This window comes from Myotis davidii, unplaced genomic scaffold, assembly GCF_000327345.1.
Source record: "Myotis davidii unplaced genomic scaffold, ASM32734v1 scaffold245, whole genome shotgun sequence".
Lineage (NCBI taxonomy): Eukaryota > Metazoa > Chordata > Mammalia > Chiroptera > Vespertilionidae > Myotis > Myotis davidii.
Genome location: NW_006296225.1, coordinates 1,076,242 through 1,086,274, shown reverse-complemented (window position 1 = coordinate 1,086,274; position 10,033 = coordinate 1,076,242).

The window sequence follows — 10,033 nt, the reverse complement described above, 5'->3', positions numbered from 1 at the left end:
GATAAAGTACAGAAATAGATAATTCATAACATTTAAATTGCATGCCGTTTTGCGTTGTGTGGTGAAATCTCAGACCCTTCCTCTCCATCCCACTCACAACATGAATCATCCCCTTTGTCCAGCGTTTCCACACTGTATACACTGTCCACCCATTAGTCACTTAGTAGCTGTCTTGGTTATCAGATCGACTATCATGGCATATAGTGCTTGTGTTCTAGTAACTCTTCTTTTAATTAACAATGGCCCCAAAGTGCAAGAGTAGTGATGCTGGAAATTAGAATGTGCCAAGGAGAAGACCTAACGTACCTTTTTTAAGTAAAAAAATATAAAAGTTCTTGACTTAATAAAGAAAGGAGAAATAATAAGCTGAGGTTGCTAAGATCTATAGTAAGAATGTATCTTCTATCCATGAAATTATAAAGAAGGAATGTGAAATTTGTGCTAGTTTCACTGTTGCACCTCAAACTGCAAAAGCTATCGCCACAGTGTGTGGCAAGTGCTTAGTTAAGATGGAAAAGGTACTAAGTGTGGGGGTGGCAGACCTGAACAGAAAAATGGGTTCCAATTGACCTTAACATGTTGCACCAGAGAGTAGTGAGTCTCTATGAAGAAACCAGCAAGGGATCTGCTGAAATGAGTGACACCAAGACATTCACTGCCAGTAAGAGATGGTTACACAAATTTAAGAATAGGTTTTAGACTGAAAAACATAAAATTATGGAGAAGTTGAGTCTGCTGATGAAGCTGCTGCCACAATTTCCAGCAGAGTTGAAGAAGTTGATTACGTTTTAGCAGTATATCTGCATTCCAGGCATCCACTGGGGGTCTTGGAACTTATCCCCTGTAGATAACAGGGGACTAGTGTAGTTCCAACAGTAGCTTCATATCCAAAGAATTTGATAAGGCCTTTTTGCTCACAAAGCCTCTATTGAATATGATATGACTGGTTTTCGGCCAAAAGATCTAGCGTAGAAATTCATGTCAAGTGATCCTTTTTATCCAAGTGACAGTTGGAGCATGTCCATTGGGATGGCTTTGGAAGTAGAGGCCCAGTATACTTCCAAAAGTAAGAAACTAATTTATAAGTGAATATGTAATATGACATATGGTGGGAAGTCTTACCAAGAGAAATAAAGCAGGGCAAAAGGGACATGAGTCAGCGTTACGTTGCCAGTTAAGGGGGGAAGGTTAGACGAATCAGGAGGGAAAAGAAATAGTCACACTGCATCTGGAGGCGATTAGCTATCACCTTGGTTCTGCTAACGTAGAAGTTTGAGGCTGAGATTCCCCTTCATGTCACCATGTGATCTTTCTGTAAAATGGGATAACAACACACACTTCACAAATTTTTGTAACGCATAATCAACTACAAAGGTACTGCAAGCAAATATCTGAAAGGAAGAACAGTTAGATTTGGACATCATCCTAGACCAGTGGTCGGCAAACTCATTAGTCCACAGAGCCAAATATCAACAGTACAAGGACGGAAATTTCTTTTGAGAGCCAAATGTTTTAAACTTAAACTATATAGGTAGGTACATTGTTATTAACTTAATTAGGGTACTCCTAAGGCTTAGGAAGAGCCACACTCAAAGGACCAAAGAGCTGCAGTTTGCTGACCACCATCCTAGGACACTTATACATATTAATTAACACTCATAAAGATTATTTCCATTTTATAGATAAGGAAACTGACATTTAAGAGGATTGAGTAACTTCCTAACATCACATAGACTAGAAGGGACAAAGGTAGAGATTTGGTCTGGGTCCCTGTCACTCTAAAGCCCAGTTCCTGAAGCCCCCCGCCTTAGTGACCCTCTGAAGACTAAAATAGAAGGTTTAGTCCATCATCATGTCCATTCTTTCAATGCTTAATATCTAGTATAATAGAGTCATGCGCTGCACAACAACATTGCAGCCAAGGATGGACCATGTTTACCATAGTGGCTCCATAAGGTTATAATGGAGCTGAAAAACTTCTATTGTAGCTGTAGGTATGTCAGAGTACAACACTACACTCATGTGTCTGATGTGCTGCTGGTGCAAACAAGCCTGCTGCTATCCCCATAAACGTATAGAACATAAAATTATAGTTGTAGACTATGTCACCTAGGATTGTGGAAGTACACTCTACGATGTTTGCACAACAAACTTGCCTAATGACACATTTCTCAGAATACATCCCCATGATTATAAGGTGCATGACTGTAACTGTGATAATATATGTTTCTGCCATATCTTAAAATTCTTCATAGAATGATCTCTACTTACTGACACAAAAGTTTGAAGAAAGTTTTATTCAGGAAAGTGAAGGCAGAATGGTTAAATGATCAGTTCCATTAATTTTTTTAGGGAGAGTGGGAGAGAGGGAAAGACAGAGAGAAACATTGATGTGGGACAAACACATCTATTGGTTGCCTCCTGCAGGAGCCCTGACCAGAGCCCAGGCTAGGAAGGAGCCTGCAACAAAGGTACATGACCTTGACTGGAATTGAACCTGGGACCCTTCGGTCTGCAGGCCGATGCCCTATCCATTGAGCCAAACCAGCTAGGGCTGCATTCTCATTCTTTATCATCCAAAGTTCCACCCAACCCAATCCATTTCCCCTTCACCCACCCAGACACCAATAACTGTCTGAAGTCTGCATGTGTGCTTTCTGTGTGTGGTTTTTACCTTTCCTAAGAATGGCTCTCTATAACAAAGACACTGCACAGCTCTCTTCCCTTTCTTTGTGCCTGGTTAATGTCTACCCATTCTCTAAACTTCAACTAATGTTTCACTTTCTCAGACAGACCTTCCCAACTACCGGGCTCATTCTTCTCCGCTCCTTCTCTTTGGCAGTTGCGACTGCCAGTATTTACTCTGGTGTGCGAGTATTGGATAATCTGTCTCTCTTGTCCATCAGACTGTAAGCTCCATGATGGCAGGGTCAGTTCTGTTTGTTTATCATTCCTGACACGCTGTCAGTGCCCAGGAAACAATAGGGGATGAATGAGTTGAGCTGCACCTTAATTTAGAGGAAAGGATTCCCAGCTGTACTCTCACACATGAAGGTACAGGCTTACTAAGGCCAGGAACCAATCATCGCCTTGGTCAGCTTTTCCTTTAAATGGTGTTAGTTTGTCCAGCTAACATGAAACAAGGATAACGGGGCATTATTTCTATTTTTCACACAGAGGTTTCCTCCCCACAATTTTTTGTATTTTACCCGGAGAGCCTTTCATTCATCTCTATGGATCTGGTGCACATACTGTTTCACATTTTAAGAAAAACAATTCTATTTCAACACATTCCAATTCTAGGAGTCACCAAATTGCATTCAGGCACCAAAGAGAAAACTACTCTGTGCTATTTGCTGTTTCAGTGAGTCAAGTAGAAATATTTCAAATTGTTGTCTCATGATTCTCAGAAACATTCCATGTAAAATATGAGATCCAGTTCACCTAAGTTCCTTCTCAAAAGCTCATGGATTATTGGATCAAGTCACACAGCATCTGTATTTTGAAAATGAGCCCTTTTTCCTCTGTCCTCTCTCTCACATTTTTTCTCAAACAATGTACGCAAACACAATCACACGCGCACACACACCTTGATCAAGAATTGAGATTTAGACGATGTGAAAATACCTGCATAACCATATAATCATTTCTGTTTAGCTTTTTTAAAAAAACTAGACAAGTAAAAATTCAAGAAAATTTAAATTTTTTTTAACTGAAAACTCTAAAAAATATATTGATATATAAGAATGGACTTTAATAGAATGTTTCTCCAGGCCATAGAGAGCTCATGTATCTACGTTTCCATCGGCAAAGTTATGTCTTCAGTTTATGACTAAGAAACCAGAAAAGCAGGATAAATTAGGTAATAAAATATCTTGAAACACTTTTATTAGATATTCCATAACCACACAAAAGCAAAGCACGTCTCTGGGGTGAATAAATAGTATTTATATTGCACAAATAATCAAGTCAATGTGTCTTCTTTTAAACATGAGCAAGGACAAATAAATATTATATATATATATATTTATATACATATATACATATATATATATAACTTTTTATGTATGATGCATAATAATAATTCATGACAAAAGAAACATAATTTAGATATTTAGGAGCAGTTTCCAAAAATAAGTTTTTCTCTGCACTCATTATTTAAAAAAATTTTCTTTTCACCAAACATATTTAGTGCTTTGTGCTTTACACAGACGTCTAAAGTTCAAATTCCTATAGCAAATCGACACTGTCAATTAAGGACATGGGCCAAGGTAAACTGCATTGGGTTGGAGAGTACATATCAAGAGTTTGTGACTTTTGATTTAAAGAAAGATTAAAAACTTCTCCTACATGTACCTATGTTTTCCTACATGCAGAAATACTTTTAAAATTAATAAATTTAACATACAGGTTACTTTGTTATGTGTTTAAGTTGTCCTCAAATTGCCAAGAATAATAAAACCATGTTTCTGTTTCAAGGTGCCTATCATCCAGCTAGTGCAGTGATTTTTAATCGTTTTCATCTGATGACACACATAAAATAATTACTAAAATTCTGCCGCATACCTAAAATATATATCATATTTTCTGCCAATCTGATAAAAAACCGTAGGGATAATTTTGACTCATTCACACTGGATAGGTCTTGTGTTGGCTATTGTCATTTTTTCTTTTTTTAATTGGTAAATCTAAGGGAAAAGAGGTCAGTGCCAATGACTCAATAGAGGTACTGCATGTTTTAAACATTCTTGAGGCAACCAGAGTGCCTGCCGTGGCACACCGCTGGAAAATAGCTCATCTAGTGGGTTAGAGAAACACATAATTGCGAAAAAATAGCTGACTGTAGTAAGAGTAGTGATATATATTGATGGAGAAATGTGCAGGGGGTTACAGGAACATGGATTTGAGTCATCATCTGACTGGAATTGGGAAGAGGGTGAGAACTCAGTTGACTCTACAAGGTCAGATAAGAATGAACTGGAATTAGAACTGGCAAACATTTGGGAGTGTGAAGAGAAAGCCTCCAGACAAAGGAAACAGGGTAATCAACACCCAGAGACAAGAAATAGCATAATGTGAGAAGGAAATTATCCCTGAAGTGTTACAGAGAACAGGAGGCAGGGGAATGGCTGGGAATGAAGCTTGGAGACATTGACAAAAAGTCAGATTATGGACAATCCTATGTTTTCCTAAGGGGTTTATCATAATGAATATAAAAATAGAATTTACTCTTGTTTGCCAAATCTTATATGGTAACTGGTGATTAGGCTTCTGTTTTGAGAAGGATTCTGAGGGAAAATGTGGACTTATTTAAATAGCGTATTTTACTTGATTACTAAATTTTACACAGATGCAAAAATAAGGACTTATGCCTTTTTTTCTTTATTGATTAAGGGATTATATATGTGTCCTTATCCTCCCATTGCCCCCCACCCCACTCATGCTCTCACCTCCTGGTGTCTGTGTCCATTGGTTAGGTTTATATGCATGCATACAAGTCCTTTGGCTGATCTCTCCCCTTACCCCACCGGCCCCTACTACCTTCCCTCTGAGGTTTGATGGTCTGATTCGCGCTTCTCTGTCTCCAGGCTTTGATGTTATAATCGCAATTCTTGTTATATATAGTTGATATCTTTCAAGTATATGTGTGGGGTAATATTTTAAGATTTTTTCTTAATTGGAGATTAACCAGGCAAGATTTGGAATGGAGAAATAAATGAAGAGGGTTTTGCAGTAGGTCAGAAGAGATTTGATGACAGTCCTCAACCACGGCAATGGGAATACACAGAATGAGGAAGGAAAGTTTCAAGAAATATTTTGAAGGCGTATGGAAAGGAGTCAGATACAGGTGATGACGTTGAAGGAAGAGTCACAGATGACTCTCAAACTTCAGGTTGAAAAACTGGTTCATTCTAATACCACCACTTAGGGCAGAAGGTATAAAAACAAGAATAATTTGAAGAGGCAAATACTGAGATATGGCTTTGAAATATAAGGTACTGGTAGAGCCACGTAGGAGGCAGTGAACACACACTGGTAGCTCAGGTAAGAAGTCATTTCGTTGGAGATAAAAATTGAGGGAACTACCAGCATACTAGTGCAAGTTGAAATTATGGAAATCAACCTGTTCACCCAGAAACAGTGTTTACAGTACAAGAAGAAGAAATCCAAAACTGATAAATAATATTTTTCCCAGAAAAAAGGAACCCCTAAGTAAACAAGGAAGAGGAATAATGAAAGTTTAGAATGATAACAGTGGAGACAAGCACAAAAGTCAACAAAATTTCAAACAGGATGGTTGACCAAGTCAAATGCATCAGGAAACTCCAATAAAGTAAGGACTACATATACCCCTTGGACTTGGCAATGAAGAGTTGATTAAGTGTTCAAAAGGTAATAGAGTACTTTCACTAGCATAAGAAGAGCAGGAATTATATTTCAACATTACTGATAAAGTTTTTCTTCTATCTGTTGAATAAATAAAAGCAAGGCTAAAATTTCTTCCTTGTACATATAAAGCACAAAAATATTAATTTTAAAATTGGCCATTTGTATAGTATTTTAAATATATAAAAAGATGAATAATGTTTTAATAAAAATATGTTTTAATAAATATATGTTCAAGGTACATATATTCTAACTCACATTTAGTGAGTTAGATATTAGATTTAAAGGTGCTCTATAAGGGAAAATTTATTTCATCATCACTTACAAATATTTCTTTAAAGTATTATTTCTCAAAGAAGCACGCAGGATATATTGGTTTAAATCATATATATATATATATATATATATGATTTTATATATAAAATCTTCTTCATCAATGGACAAATAAAACAAAAAAAAAACAGGCTCATAAATATTGATTACAGATTGTTGGTTTCTAAAGGAGGGTGGTTGTGGGGAGGAAGAAATAGTTGAAGATGATCAATAGATTCAAACTCCAAGTTATAAAATAATTAAATCATGGGGAGGTAATTTATAGCACAATGATTATTGTTAATAATGTTGTGTGGCATATTTGAAAATTGCTAATAGAATAAATCTTTAAAATTCTCATAGTAAGAAAATAACTTTTGTAACTATGTCTGGTGATGGATGGTAACTAGACTTAGTGTGATTGTTTCATAGTGTATAAAAATAGTGACCATTATGTTGTACACCTGAAACTAATATAATGTTACATGTCAATTACACCTCCATAGAAAAAGAATCTTTAAAGTAAGTTAGTAGTTAGCCATATTTTATACAATAAAAATTGTCTTTAAAATATTATTTAAACATGGGAAAAATTTAGGATTTTGATTTTGAATAAGGTATGAATCAGAGGTAAAAATGTGGGAAGAGCCCTAGCCAGTTTGGCTTAGTAGATAGAACATCGGCCTGTGGACAGAAGAGTTCTGGGTCAATTCTGATCAAGGGTTTGTATTTAGGTTACAGGCTCCTCCCGGTCCTGGCCCTGGTCAGGGCATGTGCAGGAGGCAACCAGCCGATGTGATTCTCTCACATCAATATTTCTCTGTCTTTCCTTCTCACTTCTACTCTCTCTAACCACCCCCACCAAAACCCAACAACAACCAAACAAAACCAGAAAAACAAACAAACAAAAAACACACACAAAATGTCAATGGAAAAATATCCTCAGATGAGGTTTGAAAAAAAAAAAAGTGGGGAAAAAAAAAGCAGGTCATGTTAAGTTAGTCTCCATCCAAAATTCATAGGGTGGCAGGTCATTGTTTTAAAGAATGTAGTCTCAACATTCTGTCAAATAGTGAACACTCCAAATGGTAGGGGTTTTTATAGCTTGACTATAAGAAGGAAACCTTGGATCAGCAATTTCTAAGCCAACAGCACACTGGGTTTACCCAGAGGTCTTTTCAAAATACACATGACAAGGCCCCCTCTGGACCCATTAAAGCAACATATCCAGGGATGGGCCAATGCATGTGCGTTATGAAAAGGCTCCTGAAGTGACTCTGATGTTCTTATGGAGATAAGACTCATGGTCCTACATGGGAGTGAGGATTATTCAAACTACAGATCAGGGAGCCCATTCTTGACATAGTCTACTTTAATAAAAAGGTGTGATGCAGACAGAATTACTCCCGAGGTCCCTTCACCAACCAGCAGGATAGCACTTTTCACCTCAACCAGAGAAGTTACAAGGTAGACAAGAGATTGGAATAGATTTCTACTTCTGCATTAGAAAATGGAATAAGATTCTAGGAGTGCCTTTGCTAGGTTTCAGTTGCTTTCCAAATTATATATATATATATTGACTTTAGAAAAGGAGAGAGAGAGAGAGAGAGAGAGAATCAATGATAAAAGAGAATCACTGATTAGCTACCTCCTGCACACCCTATCCTGGGGTCAAGCCTGCAACCCAGGCATGTGCCCTGACTGGGAATTGAACTATGATCTCCTGGTTCATAGGTTGGTGCACAACCACTGAGCCATGCCAGCAGGGCGGTTTCAGCTACTTTTGATAAAATTTCAGTTTGTAACATCTAGGTTTTCCAGTTAAACCAGGTTTAGAAAGAAGGGTGGTATACTCAGAAAAACAAGACAAAAAGCACAAAGAAATCACACAGTTTTAGAAACTGAACTTAAATTAGATCTAGATAAATTATATCCAATTTTTAATACAATATGCATACTATACAAATATATTATAACATTTCAAAAATAAGAATATTGGATAACATACAAATGTCTTGATTTAAAATGGCCAAAATACTTAAATGGTGTATTAATTATGCTTGTTTCTTAGCCAAACTCTTCCTTTTTCTAATAATAGAATGGATCCTGAGATGAATAGATATGAACATTGGGCTGCATGCCCTCTCTTCCCTCCCCTTACTTCCTCACTTCCACATTCCCCATGTAATGTCAGACTTCCCTTTGCCTTTATTTTTTCTAAGATTATTTTTTTAATTTAAATTCTTTATTGTTTAAAGTATTACATATGTCTCCCCCCACCCCATTGACCTCTCCCCAACTGCTCCCACCCCACAGCACATGCCCTCACCCTCCTACTTTTTGCCTTTAAATGTTGCCAGTTACTACAGTACTCCTGGGAGAAGCTATTGCCAAAATATCTGTGTGTTTGTGTGTGTGTGTGTGTGTGTGTGTGTGTGTGTACACGCACGCGCATATATGTATGCAATGGGGCATAAATCGTTCCTGATGAAGAGAATTGCATTTCCAGTAATCACAGATGAGGTGAACTGCTTAGAGTATAACTATTTAACATATAGATAGATGATGATAGATAGATAGATAAATAGAAGATAGAACTTCTAATGTATTGCTGATTTTGCTCATCCATAATATATATTAAAATTTTCACAAATGTAATCATCATAATTGTTTTTACCATTTTTTATCATGCTGTTGAATCCTTTCCCCATTAGTAAAGGAGAATAGAAGCTATTTATAATGTAGGCATCACTGAGAAATGATAGGCAGGGAGCTGAGAGGATAAAGGGAAAAATGGCTGAGTCTAGAGAGTTAGAGTAGGTTGTCTTGGAAAGTAATGTTCTACTTTTCTGTTGGATTCAAATGGCAGAAATAGATGTCTATGCAGCTTTTTTGAAATAGCCATCTGTTTCTGTTCCAGCACCCCACCCACTCGACAAACACTCCCTCAAGAACCGCTGCTCTGAGGAATCCAGTCCCTCCCAGGAGTGTCTGTTCGTACATATAAATTTGTTTAAGTTATTAAAATGATTCTTCACGGGTGCTCTCGATCTAGACCATGATTCAGAGAACTTGGAAAAAAGAAATCAGCCAAGGCAAAAATATAGGCTGAATTCATTTTAGACTTCTCTGACCAAAAAAGGAAAATAATTGAATTTACTTAAACATGTATAATGGGTTCTCCAATGCGATTAAATTTTAAAAAGATGCCACACGAAATTTCAGGAGGAAAATTTACGTTTTACATATAAAGTGGTTGAGACTTGCAAAGAGACTTAGAATATCTACAAGCCCATTTTCATTGGTTTTCTCAATAGACACATCCTCTTGTGCT